This window comes from Habropoda laboriosa, unplaced genomic scaffold (assembly GCF_001263275.1).
Source record: "Habropoda laboriosa isolate 0110345459 unplaced genomic scaffold, ASM126327v1 scaffold102, whole genome shotgun sequence".
In the NCBI taxonomy this organism is placed as follows: Eukaryota; Metazoa; Arthropoda; class Insecta; order Hymenoptera; family Apidae; genus Habropoda; species Habropoda laboriosa.
In genome coordinates, this window is record NW_017100262.1 from 2,540,015 (window position 1) to 2,554,841 (window position 14,827).

At 41.2% G+C, this 14,827-nt stretch overlaps 1 protein-coding gene across 1 annotated transcript in view; it reads right to left on the reverse strand.

Moving 5' to 3' along the window:
• LOC108572954 overlaps positions 1 to 12,325 on the reverse strand; it is a 24,519-nt gene extending 12,194 nt beyond the window's left edge. The window contains exon 1 of the mRNA XM_017935301.1: positions 12,250 to 12,325. The gene's annotated coding sequence lies outside the window, so the exon portion shown is untranslated. The remainder of the gene's footprint in view (positions 1 to 12,249) is intronic.
• Between the last annotated feature and the right edge of the window lie 2,502 nt (positions 12,326 to 14,827).

Below are 14,827 nucleotides of genomic sequence, written 5' to 3' on the forward strand. Positions count from 1 at the left end.
ACAACGTGGACTTCATCGATGAATAAGAAATTTTACTACTTACTGATGCTACTGTTTTCGTCTACAACTCGCTGTCTTTAAAGATTCACTTCAGCAAGGATTGAATAAAAGAAAAAAAGAATCGAGTGAAATGATACACTTCCAAACAGCACTGCTTACCGATGCTATTCTTTTCACCTACAACTCGCTGTCTTTGAAGATTCACTTCAGCAAGGATCGAATAAAAGAAAAAAAAAATCGAGTGAAATGATACACTTCCAAGCAGCAACGTAGATTTCATCAATGAATAAGAAATTTGACTACTTACTGATACTATAGCTTTCATGTACAACTCGACAATAGATTGAAGATTCACTTCAGCAAGTGTTAATTAAGAAAAAAACAATTGGAGTGAAACGCTACACTTCACAGAAACAACGTGGCTTCGTCAATCAGTAAGAAACGTACTACTTACCGATCTTATAGTTTTCATCTACAACTCGACAATAGATTAAAGATTCACCGAGAAGATCGAAGATTCACTTCGGTAAAAAGAAAATCAAGTGAAAGGCTACACTTCGAGGAAACAACGTGGATCGTGGATCATTTCTGATCAAACGACCGAGTACTTCACATGTTGACTGCGACGTAGAACGCATTGAAGAGGCCTAAGAGGCTAACGATGAAGTTCGTCGTGAGAAAATTTTTCACAGCTGATTAGGCCACATACACGAAGTATAGTCCCACGAGTAAAAGGAGCAATCAGCTCGTTAAATTGCCGATCCCAAACGAGCTGATAGTTCACGTCACGTGCCGATTGTTCGCCGTGTTCGGCCGGCCTTGACCTTTCTCAATGCTCCTAGCCGACCTTCAGCTTGAGAATCAGCCTCCACGTTACAGGCATACGGTCTCTTTTTTCAGCCTTTAAACGGCAATGCAACATGTGGATGAACTGTAAACTTGAAATACAGCTTCTGGTGTTTCATTCATGTGATCTGTAACTGGTCCACTCGAGATCATTTCTTAACAGAGGTGCAGTAATGAAGTGTATCGTTTCTCGATCGTTTGGAACTCAAATTTAAAAGAAAAAGAAATTTTTTTTTTAATACAGTGATGGAAGTGTATTGTTTCTCGGTAATTTAGATCTCAAATTTAAAAGACAGAATTTTCTCTTAATTCTATAGTGAAAATGGATCACTTCTCGATCACTTGGAACTCAAACTTAAAAGAAAGAAAATTTTTTTAATTCTAAAGTGGAAATGTATCATTTCTCGATCATTTAGAACTCAAATTTTACAGAAAGAATATTTCTTTAAATACAGTAATGGAAATGGATCATCCCTCGATCACTTTTAACTCAAATTTAAAAGAAAGAATTGTTTAAAAATACAACAACGCAAATGGATCATTCCTCGATCGTTTAGAACCCAAATTTAAAAGACAGAATCCTTTTCTAAACACAGTAACATCGATCGTTTCTACATCACTTGTCACTGAAATTAAAAAACAATTACTTTCAGATACAACAAAATCATTACGTACCACGAATTCACCGATCAATCCCGAATAGAAAAGGTTTCCAGAAACACTTCAGAGAGCGACAGTGAAACAGGGTAGGCCTAGAGAGCGTGTCCGTTTCTCAGCCAAAAATGAAAGACCGTGGACAATCGAGTGACGGTCTAAAGCTCCAATGTTCTAACGAGGCGTGACTTTGTATCTGTCATCTTGTAAATCGACGATAAGATACGACCTATGTCAACCAGATTCTCGGCAACGTTTACGTACCAACTCCTCCTTCGAAAATACCGTGAAATCCTCTTCGTTGCATTTTGTTTATTCTCTCTTTCTCTCTGTTGCAACACTCACAAATCTATCAACCGTTCCGCGATAATGTCAATGGAACAGAAACGTAAATTACCGAAAGCTTCCAGATGAACAATATTTTCCTTGGAATTATCTCGGGAGCACTACTGCCTTCCTAAATTTACCGATGGTATAATTATCTGGATAATGCTTCCTAAACACACGTACACAAACGGCAAAAGATTTATCGTAGCTGCTTACTGCTGCTTCTGAAAATAATTATCAAGAGAACTGCCCCTTGGAGCTCGGAATTAACGGAGGAACCGCCACCGGTCGATCCAGTTGAACGGCGAATTTCTGGTGAAACTCGAGATCGTAACGGTGAGCTTGATTGAAAGATCACAGTGGACGATAATTAGATATACTTCTGAATAATCGTTTGATACGATCAACGAATTTGTTTGCTCGTGTACAACCTGAATTGGATCCTCGACCATTCAGACTACTCTGGCGACAGTGATAATGATAATAATCGGCGAATGTGGGTAGTAATGAGAAGTGAAACCACTGGGAAATTTCGGATTCCCTTCGTTTCTGCTCGTCATTTTCGAAAGTATTAACAAGAATTCGTTCTCCGATCTTCGAGGTTTCCAAATTTTCAAGATCTTCCGGAATAATTCCATCGCGATAGTAACGAGAATTCGTTCATCGGTCAAATTTTAACGACGAGGAAATAATTGTCTAAGTTTGTAAATTTGCAGAACAATTCCATCGCTACGTCTGAATCTCTCAGATGAGAAATTTCATAGAGAAAGGTTCAGCGATCCTCGAGTTGATCATAGTCGTTGAATTCATTCTCCAATCTTCCAAATTTTCCAATTTTCAAAATCCCCCGGATTAATTCCATCGTGAACCGAACAAAAATTTCTTTATCACTCAAATTTAAAAAATGAAGAAATAATTTTCCAAGTTTCTAAATTGCCAAAACAATTCCATCATCGTCAACTTAGTTCTCAGGATATCTGAATCTCTCGGGTGAGAAAATTCCATCACGAACCTAACAAGAATTCCTTTATCACTGAAATTTAAAAAATGAAGAAATAATTTTCCAAGTTTCTATATTTCCAGAACAACTCCATCGCCGTATCTGAATCTCACAGATGAGAAAATTCACGGAGAAAGGTTCAACGTTCCTCAAGTTGATCGTAGTCTCGTTGAACGCAAGGTCGCCGTGGATATAAATACGAATGGCTGCGGATAATCTGTCACGATCATGTCTCTTGTATATCTGGGAATATACAAGAGATGATGGATAGACGAAGAAGAAGAAGAAGAAGAAGGGAAAAGAATTTCGTCAGGTCGTTTAACAATGCTGTAAATAAATGGTCCAGAAGAGAGAGAGAGTCCACGTGTAGCCAATGACACTCGAAGCCGTATTGTTGCACGGTTTCACGAGTATTGTGCAAACAAGATTGTGTAAACTTGAACCGGCCTGATAAGGGGCGTACGCTTATTTTTAGTAAGTCGCGGTGAACTCGCCTGCCTCTTCCTATGGACTTTTAAATCATCCGAACACACCAGATTGTATTGTTGAAACGTCCATCCACAGCACACGATTTTCACTTTTACAACGAAACGACGGGGAATTCGTGGATCGAACGTGTGTGCTCATCGATCCTAGTTTGCTGGACGACTGGAACGGTTGTTTGGAACGGTTAGGCTACTGAAGTGGTGATAATTGATGCTCTAATTGATAACTGGGTGGCTGGAAGAGGGTTAATTACCCACCGCAGAGAAGAAATTGAAGAGAAGCTCGGGATAAATGTTTGGAGATGATGTCGGGGAAGTTGGAATGATCTATGATAGAATATAGCCTTTTTCATTACCGAGCTATCTAGGTCTGTGGACGCTAATTTTTAAATTGAGAATGATGTATGATAGTTTCTGGGTCTTCAAGCTTTATCGATGAAGCTTTTAATATTCTAACTTTATTTGATCTTAAATATTCAGAGATTATATTGCAAAAATTGAACAACATTGTGCAGAATTTACAGAGTCTGGATAGACTATATTCTTTTTTATTGTGGTACTATCTATATTTATAGATTCTGCAGTTAAAATTGAGAATGATCTATATTTTCTGGATCTCCAAGTTCTAATTAGATCTTAAATATTCAAAAATTATATTGCAAAGATTAAACAACATTGTGCAGAATTTACAGAATCTGGATAGACTATAATCTTTCTCATTGTGCTACTATCTAAGTCTACAGACTCTACAATTAAAAATGAGAGTGATCTATGATATTTTCTGGATCTCCAGGTTCAAATTAGATCTTAAATATTCAAAAATTATATTGCAAAAATTAAACAACATTGTACAGAATTTACAGAATCTGGATAGACTATAATCCTTCTCATCGTGCTACTATCTAAGTCTACAGACTCTACAGTTAAAAATGAGAGTGATCTATGATATTTTCTGGATCTCCAGGTTCTAATTAGATCTTAAATATTCAAAAATTATATTGCAAAAATTAAACAACATTGTGCAGAATTTACAGAATCTGGATAGACTATAATCCTTCTCATCGTGCTACTATCTAAGTCTACAGACTCGACAGTTAAAAATGAGAGTGATCTGTGATATTTTCTGGATCTCCAGGTTCTAATTAGATCTTAAATATTCAAAAATTATATTACAAAAATTAAACAACATTGTGCAGAATTTACAGAATCTGGATAGACTATAATCTTCCTCATTGTGCTACTATCTAAATCTGTAGACTCTACAGTTAAAAATGAGAGTGATCTATGATATTTTCTAGACCTCCAGACTCTCCTACTACAATTTCTAATACTCTAACTTTGTTACATTTTAAATATCCAAGATTTACAGATTTTACCGCTCCACAATCTTCGCAATTTTAGCAACTACCTCTGCTATCTTTACATCCAAACCTGTTAAAAGTTTCAATGTAACAAAAACGAGCATTCTGCTTCCGGAATATTTAACTTTGTAAAACTACTCGTGTCACACTTTCTATCTGCGAGTACATTTAGCTAAAGCAGCTGCGAGGACAGTTTCATTTTAATTCCAAGCGACGCGTAATCCGGTAATAGTACGGTACACACGTTACACACTTCACCAGACTAATAAAATCCTCGGGATAATTATAGAATCTCGAAGAAATTGCCTTTCAATTCTCACAGACGCGATTTCGATCTACGTTCAACCGGACGACAATGAAACGACGTATGCAAGCTCATAGTTGGAAGGAAAGTACAAAAACTCGTAATCGTTTAAAAATCATGCATAGAGAATTTCACCGAAGGAAAAAAAGAAGAAACAACTTTCAACGTTCGTAGAACAAACAAGCACAAGTTCGAATAATTAAGTCACAAGTGTTCAACCTTGAAGGCAAATTTCAACGATAACGTATTTTCGTATCGATCAACTGACGAGGTGATGCGTCGATCATTCTACAGATCGAAAATCTGTCTAAAGATTGTGCAATAATTGAGAACGCAATCTTGCAAGAAAAATCGAAATTCGCGATCACAGAGAAGATAATTTCACAAGAGAGTCGAATTTCGTCGAAAAAGCGCGGAGAGAGAATTTCACCGAAGGAAGAAAGGAAGAAACAGCTTCCGTACTTTCGTATCGACTCATAAACCGAGGCGTCGGTCATTCTACAGATCGAAATTCTGTGTAAAGATTGTGTAATAATTGAAAGCGCAATTTTCAAGAAAACCCGAAAATCACAATCACGGAAAACGTAACAGACACAAGACAAGAGAGTCGAATTTCGTCGAAAAAGCGCGGAGAGAGAATTTCACCGAAGGAAGAAAAGAAGGAACAGCTTCCGTACTTTCGTATCAACTCACAAACCGAGGCGTCGATCGTTCTACACATCGCAAATCTATGTAAAGATTGTCAATTAATTTCAAATGCAATCTTGCAAGAAAACCCGAAAATCACAATCAGAGAAACCGAAAAGAGACGCAAGACAAGAGCCTCGAATTTCTTCTATACTGAAAACGTTCCAGGGGGTTCCAGCTGGGGAAAGAGGAGAACCCGGAAACACGAGTAGCAAGTCTAGTAACAGTATATCGAAACGACACTGGCCGAACATACTTCCTCGAAATAATCCCTGAGTTCCATAACGCGTGGTCCAAGAATAGAGCGTGGCCTAATAATAGGCGATAGCATGATAGGAAGAAATTCGTACTAAGCGAGTGTAATAATGGTGGGAAAAAAAAGGAAAAAGGAAAGAAAAGAGGGGAAATCGAAATAACGGCGATCGGCGGAGCAATCGTTGCTCCAGAAAACCAGAAGAAGGAGCAATTATCTGTGAAGAACGAACGGATAACCATTATCGTGTGTTGCACTGGACACAATGCAGTGGCCCGTTTGTTCGAGAATTCATTTCTGGCTCGATACCAAACGCGTCAGGCCTCTCTCTTTCTCTACCGACGCCCGTTCCATTCTTCGTTAGATAACGAACACGATAACGAAACGAGGCGAACATGACGAGAAACAACATAGATCTATCGAGCCGCGTTCTGCTCCGTAAGAGAACGTGTTATCGTGGTAACAATAAGCGGGTGTCTTTGATCGCGGTATATACACTGTGGCTCGTAAGTATCGAGACACTGGTTAAAAATATTAGACGATTTAAGTTAAATTTCTTCGGCAAAGGTGGTATTTCGAAGAGTGGACCAGTGAGAGGATTTAATTTCTTCGCTGAAGTTAGTAATATATACCGGGTGGACCAATAAGAATTCCTTGAATATTTCTGGAGATGTGGAAGTGAGAAAACAAATTTTTCGAATAAAAATTGTTTGGTATGCAAAGGACCATCGTATAGTTCACATTTTTTAGTATAATCGAGAGTTCCAAGATATTTCAGGTTCTAGTTTCACATGCCTCACCCGGTATATACCATTCTGAAGATTCTGAGAATAGGTAAACTTTGGGAATTTTTTTCATAGGTAAATACTCAATGAAAAATTCCAATTTTTTTAGAGGATGTAAGCACAACTTTCAACTATCTCCTCAAATTTTTTAAATTTAGAATTTCTCGTTTTAAAATTTACTTGACTAAATTAAACTGGAAGTGCGCAAAAATTGAGGCGAAAGAGTGCCGAAAAGGCGCCAAGGGCAGAGCGTGGGCAAATTTTCAAATCGCCTACAGAAAAACGAAAAAAGTGAACTGTTACCTATTTCAAGAACTTACGAATGAAGTATACCTTATCACAGCCCTAGCAATACATCGTTAAAAATATATTTACTCCCCGCGCTTCTAAATCCCAAACTGAATAATTCCTTCCTATCTCGACAATTTTACGACCGTTCAAATTTGCCTCAAATTCCATAAGTGTCTCAGTACTCATGAACGACAAAGTACACCGGATATGGTATAGCATCGATAATAAGTTCTCCTCGAGGCACAATTTTTGCCATGTCAACAGAGATAGTTCAAGCCGAGTTTTCCTAAAGTGTGTTTGTTTAAGAGAACTTTTCCAATCAGTGTTTCTTGTTGCTTCTTCTTCTTTCTTTGTCCTGCTGCTTGTAACACAGATAAGGGACATAGTTGAGGAGTTTAATCGTTTAGTAAAATGTCTGGTGGAACAGTTGTTCTGTGAAACGTTTCTTCTAAACCAGAAGTAAGGGACAACGATTAGCTTCCTTGAAACAATATTCTCCTCTACGAACAAAACGTCGTACGTCTACTTTTCTTCTTTCGCGTTCCGCCTAGAACGATCCTATCTGTCGTACTTCGTCCGAAAAATCTTTGCAAAATGAACGTCTCTCTGTTCGTAAAATTGCATATTTCCAGTGACAAACGACGAGACGAATTGACGATCGCTGGGAAGAGGATTTCACGACAGCTGGCCAGGTTATTCATCGCGTCTTCCTGGAAACGCCGCGGAAACAAACTGTTCGTCTTGACGGCGGGAAAGAAGCCCTCGTTAAGGAGACCGGGACTCGTTCAATTCGGTTTAACCGGCGTATTAAACCTAATTGGAAAATTGTCAGGTTTTCAATTGAATTTTCATGCATCGCTCGTCTTTAATTGATGGCCGAGCACAGTAAGCGGGAGAGAGCGGTATTTTTCTATGAACGCTCGGACAATCGAGCACCGACACGAATTTGCGGAATCGCAAAGAAAGAGGAGCACTCGATGATTTATGTGCACGAGCTCTATTCGAAACGATTCCTTTGTTGTTACATTCGAGATGTGGATTAATGGCCGTTTGACAGGATCGGTCGTTTCTTCTGTTCGACTTTGATAAGGAGTACAGAGAGTTTGCTAATTTGCGTGTTTGTTAGGCGTTGCGAGATGTTTAGTCGTTTTCGAGAGTTTCGTGGAATTGAAATTTGTCCGTTTGAAGGAACGTGGAGAAATTCCGGGGTTTTTTAAATCGTTATGTCCAGAGAATTTTGGTCCAACTTTGGGAGAAGACACAAGTTTTCTCGAGAATTTAGCCAAATTAAAATTCATCCATTTGAAGGGACAGAGAAGAATTCCACGTTTTTTAATAACTACTTTGCAATGGATTCTCTTACATCGTTATGTCCAGAGAATTTTGGTCCAATTCTGCGAGAAGAAACAAGATTTTCGAAAATTTAGCGAAATTAAAATTTATTAATTTCAAGGAACAGAAAAATTCAGGATTTGAAATTTTATTGTTATCTACTTTGCGATGGATTCTCTTAAATTACTGTGTCCAGAGAATTTTGGTCCAATTGTGCGAGAAGACACAAGATTTTCGAAAATTTAGCGAAATTAAAATTTTTTAATTTCAAGGAACAGAAAAATTCAGCATTTGAAATTTTATTGTTATCTACTTTGCGATGGATTCTCTTGCATCGTTAGGTGGAGCGAATTTTGGTCCAGTTTTGAGAGACGACAATTTTATTTTAGAATTTAGCGAAATTAAAATTTATTAATTTCAGGGAACATTGAAAAATTCTACGTTTTTTTATTACTACTTTGCGATGCATTCTCTTAAATCGTTATGTCCAGAGAATTTTGGTCCAACTTTGGGAGAAGACACAAGTTTTCTCGAGAATTTAGCCAAATTAAAATTCATCCATTTGAAGGGACACAGAAAAATTCCACGTTTTTTAATAACTACTTTGCGATGGATTCTCTTGCATCGTTATGTCCAGAGAATTTTGGTTCAGTTTTGCGAGAAGACACAAGTGTTTTCGAGAATTTAACAAAATTAAAATTTATTAATCCCAGGGATCACAGAAAAATTCTACGTTTCTTTATTACTACTCCACGATGAGTTCTCTTGCCCCGTTATCGAGAGAATTTTCGCCCGGTTCTGCCAGAAGACACAACACATTTCGCCCTTATCTCGCGCAACTTCCACACTTGGAATAATAGAGGAATGGAAAATTATATGCGACGCGGTTGTTCGATATCGTGTATAAATATCAGCCTTCTTAACCGATAAATCAGACGTCGCCGAGTGCTAATATTTGCACGTTCTAACCGTAACGATATCCATAACGCTCCATTATCGTAACAAACAAACCTTAACGATCCTCGTGAATAACGTTATCTCCGTGCGAAGAAATCTGGTAAATACTCGAGAAGAAATCGATCATCTGTGTTTCTGGGCTGAAACGAGACCTTACAACTTTCCGATCGATCTTTCGATACGGCGATAAAAGATCCTCGTCTAGCACGAGTGTGATCGATAAGCATACTTTCGTCAAATTCTCGTTTTATCTCGCATAGAATCGTCGAATGTTTCGTGTTTCGTTATCACCATAGACGATCTTAGTCGCGTTTTCGCAGACAGATTGCGCGATACTGTAATTAGCAGGATGATTGTCGTTTTTTTTTTTTTTTTTTTTTTTTTTTTTGGTTTTGCTCAATGACACAACTATTGTACTAAACAAGTTCTTATCGAGGCTCTCGTGTAATTCGGAGCTCGTTACAATTGGAACAATATCGAGGGAATTTTATCGGTGTGTTTATCGATACTCCTTCGTGGACCGATTGAAAAATGTGCCACGTAAGCGAGTACAATTAAGGAATTCGTAATGAAGCTCATTAGAGACTGTCTCGTTACTCTGTTTACATTAACGAATATGTGAATAGTACAATGTAGTAAATATTTCTGTGAGAAAATAAGTTTTCAAATTTCCATCAAACTTTTCAAAATTTCTAGCGAGACTTGAGAACAACCATAATCCAAGGTTAGATCAAAATTTCACGAAGTAGCAGACGAATGTGATTTTCTTTTTTTAATTACATAGAACAATTTATCGAATATTTTTATGGAAAAAATCAATGATAAATTGTAAAGTTTATTTCTCTGTAAATCTCATCTTTAACGAGAGAAATGGAACAAGTTTTCCAATCTCATCGATTCACCTGCAGAACTTTCTAATATCCAATGATACTTGGAAACAACCGTAATCGATGATTCGACTGAAATGTGATGTTTTAATTACTTAAAACCGCATAATTCATCGATTATTTCTATTAATTCTAGGAATTCGTCCTTCTCTAAATCTCGTATTTAAGAAATGAAATGGAGCAAATTTTCAAAAATTTCCAACGATACTCGAAAACAAGCATAATCGAAGATTTCGTCCGAAAAGATCGCGAACCAGGAGGTCGTCCATTGAGCGTCGCAGCGACGACGCCCCATTGCCCCTCTCGAGGAATTCATTAGGGCGAGTTCCCATTCACTCGATCATGAATGACTGAAAAGACACCGTTACAATGGACGATTACTATCGTCCTGCACGTTGTGTACCTACAAGATCGCGAGCTGACCATCTCCGCGAGGCCACGTGCCGGGGCCAAAGTTCGAGAGAACTTATCTTAACGATATTTGTTCTGCACATTTATTTACCAACATTCGCGTCTGAAACAGGCTGAATCAGCTACGAACAACATTTCACGATAAACCAAACGTCCCTTTTTTAACAACCGACATAATACCTCGCCGACCCTCGATTTTTCATCCCTAACCTCTTTACTCGTCCCTTCTCGCTCCAGGTCAGAAACGAGGCAAAAACGTGAAACGGTATATCTGTTCGCCTTAAGGCTTTAGCACGTGACTAACACGCGTTTTCCTGGCCAATATATTCCCGTACAGATGACGGGGGGCGGAGAGAAACGAGAGGAGAATTCTGACAGAAGAGGATCACGCAGCGGGAAATGTGTATTTCACGTGTCTGACAGGGGAGCATTTGTAAAAAAAGCATCAACCGGACACGTGCCCGCGTGAAAACGTATTGAAACAACACGTTGTCCGATAATCGAATGGGAAAAAGATTCGTCGGATCGTATAAATAATCGAGCGGTGATCCGTTATATCCGTATATCGTTATTACGTTAGATCGTAATGATTTCACTCGACACGTTCTAATTGCAGGTACACTACGCTCCGTTTATATGTTACAAGTTTGCGAGGACACGGATAGCAATTATCGTGGCGAGTTTTTCATCGCGATCGTGGGAAGGAAAAGGCCGCGAGACGCGGCTGTGGCGGTCGATCGACTTTGAAATTTTCCGAACGAGAGAGATCGAACCGAATCAGACGAGCGCGTCGTGTGTCCGCGTACGGAAACGGGAGATCGATAAAGCCGGAAAGGAAGATCGTGCGAAGAAAGAAAGAATGAGAGGGAGTTTCCATACGATCGCGCAAGTATGTACAGAGAAACGACGAAGGTCGGTTCACTAAAAGTCCACCTCTATTACGAATTCGAAATTAATATTCCGATCGACTCGATCGGGAGAATTCCGTACGCTGGTGTGTGCGCGCGCACGCGCATGCGCACAACGGGACTCGCTGTATGGAAATTTCGGAAACGACACGTGTGTATTTCATGGAGAAACGTCACTGATAATCGCGCGTAAGCTGACATGTAGAGTCGCGCGAGTGAACTGAAACGGAAAAAAAAGAACACACACAGATGTCTCGCTCGAGCCTTTCGATTATGCAGCAGCTCGCTGAGAATCTTCTTCGTTTCGCGATGAATAAAGGCATAACACAGGATGTGTGTAAATAGAGAATGTGAAATTAGACAAGGATGCATTTTTACGAACGCGTTTTTCCATCCCTCGTGGCGACACAGAGAGACTGCGTAGAAAAAGGAGCGCACGTGTGTGGGCGACCACGTGCAAAGGGAAATACGGCGGAGCGCGCATGCGCGGACCTCGAGGCGGGAAGTGCGCGTAAGCCTCTGTGGAATCGAAAGACGGACAGGACACGTATACGTGCACGCGGTGGCACATATGTGTGCCTGGGTATACGACTTATACACATACAACGGAAAACACACGATCGTAAACATAGTGGAGAGGACAGGCACGCGTACGTTCGTACACACACAGACACATATTCGTAAATATACGCATACGTATAAAGACACCGTGACAAGAAATGCGTCTGGTTAAACTCGATACGTTAAGGACGGTTCATTACCTTTCCTCGTGAAGCCACTGTCACCGACTGCCGAAATTCCAGGGAGTGTGTACGAAGAAAAGAAGCAACAGTGGAACGCGCGCGTGTACGTGGCCGCGTGGTGCGCGTGTACTAAGACGGTACGCGCGATGTGCCCGAGAGTAACCAGCGCGATCAGCGTGTCCCGTCGGGTGTGCACGGCTTCCATCGGTCACCGATAACGACCGAATGCCAGATTGGTCCGCCTCGAGCAAAGAGGATCGTCCCGTTGTGGCACACACGCTCCAAACTCGCGACGCTGGACGATCTTCCGTTGGCGGCGCGAACCGCCGTGCCGCCGGTGACGTAACGCCACCGTAGAAAGCTATCGATATATTGTGCGTGGAATTCGAAGGTGGCTGAGGAAGTTCGATGTGTGGTGACGATATCACCGTTGCAACTTCTCGTCGATATATAATCTCCTCTCTCCGTCGCACGTTTACGCGCGCTTTTCACCGGTACACAACGAGAGATGCGAGATTGTATCGTTCGATTGTAAGGAACGAGGCTAACTCGCGAAGGGTAGATGGGAAATCTTGCGAGCGCCGACCAATCAGCGGCCGTTCTACGCGGCAACGTATTATACGGAGTCGTAGATCGCGATCGACGCCCATCGATACGAGACTCAACGAGACAACCGTGATTCGCTACCGTACGTTCGAGAAAAAAGAAACAGACGCACCACCCTCCGCCTACCGGGTAGAGAGTAAAAAACGTAGACGAGTGGCGCGCGTGGTTTGTACCGCTCGACACGCGTACCGCAAGTTCCGTTCTGTTGATCGTCGATAAGGACTCCGGAGGCGACTGTCCGATAACCCGTTTCAGCGGAGATTGTACGACCACCGAACCACTCGACAACCCGTTTTCGACGTTTCCAACCACGAGACCGGTGATAGCAAGCCCGATGACGTAATTGGTGGAGAAAAGGTTTATCATTGAGATACAGCTAGACACAGGTGGATACCGATAGCGGTCCATTAGTCCCAGTTGCTCGCGTCCTTGCCCCTTCTATTTCCTCTCCCGTGGTAATGGTGTTAACAAATGTGTCTAATAGGTTAGGTGATGATCGAACGTTCAGAAGATGTTAATTAGGCACAGTTTCAATTGTCGCGTGTCGTCGTTTATTTGAGTAAACGTAAATCTAAATATTTCATCGTCGCCGTATGATTTTCCAAATATTCGAACGTAACGAACACGATGAAAATTCGTTCACTAATAAACCAAGTGATTAAACTGGTTCGCGTTATCCGGTTCAAAGTGGTATGTCGATTTCGTTAATTCCAGCGTGAGAAAGAGGCGGCGTGCTGTATCCAGGAACTGTGGTGAAGCTATACACACGTGCCAGAAGAACGCATCTTGTGGCGCGAATGACGCGCGCCACACGCAGAAATACACACCAGCTCTCTTTTTGCTTGATCCGCGTTCATTTCATCTAAGAATACACGTTTTCAATCCCTTCGGTAACGCGTTTCCTTTCCTCAAGATTGCTTCGAGATGCGTGTAAACGGAACTTCAATTACCGTCAATATACAACGGAGGAGCAAAGCCCGCGCGGTAAGTTTCTTTTTACAGGGATCTATTTGCTCTCTAGCCTGCTGCGACGTTCTTCTTTTTACCGATCATTGGTCATTACATCGATCGATCGCGAATCGTAAATATCGTTCCTCTACGATTTATCCTCACCACCGAGATAACTTCACACCGAAACGACAACGGTATCCACGTGTATCGAACCTTCTGCGTTGTGAATCCCTCGATATCATTCTAGCCTGTACCGAAATGCACTCACGTATGCGTCATGTTTCGTCGTCAGCGAATGCACGAACTTCGGTGTCACACTCGCGCGGCCTTTGCAGCTTCGTGTCGTCCGCTTCGCCCGAGGAAGAAGTGAAACAGACCGATGGGGGCGAGTACCATAAAAGATCGACAGAAGCGTTAAAGTTCGAGAATCGTGTGCGCGAGAAAGAGAGGGATAGTGTGAAGGAGAAAGAGATAGAGGGAAGTGTGGAAGGGCCGGGAAAAGAGAGGGCGAATGGCACGCGGCGAACACAACTGGAAAAAGCACGAGGAAGTCGCGGTGAACGACGACGAGCCACTTGCAATTCTCGCGCGACAGAATGGAGGCGGCGTTTCTCGCCGAACCTCCGCTCTCGGTTTCTTGTGCTTCGCCCCTCCTGTGTTGCACGGTGGCGCTTGAACGAAAGTGCAAGTTTACTTAAGGTAGGTCGTGCCAAGAATATACGCCTATCGCGCGACGAACTCTTGTGTTCCGTTCGTTCGAGACAGAGGGAGGTGGAAAACGCGACGAGATCACTGCCGAAGAGAGGAGACGACGTTAAAACGGTTTCACGAAAGCACGTGCGCTCCTCTGGTCCGTACTGTTCTCTGTTCTCGAAAGCAGAAAAAACGCTACACTGGTCGGTAGGTGAAAAAAAAAAAAAAGAAAAAGTTTTCACAATTTCGTATTTACGACACACTGACATACACGCGCCTTCAGATTTTTCGGCACGATTGGGCCTTTCACTCCAACCGTCCACTATCCTTGATTCTTAACCGTCTC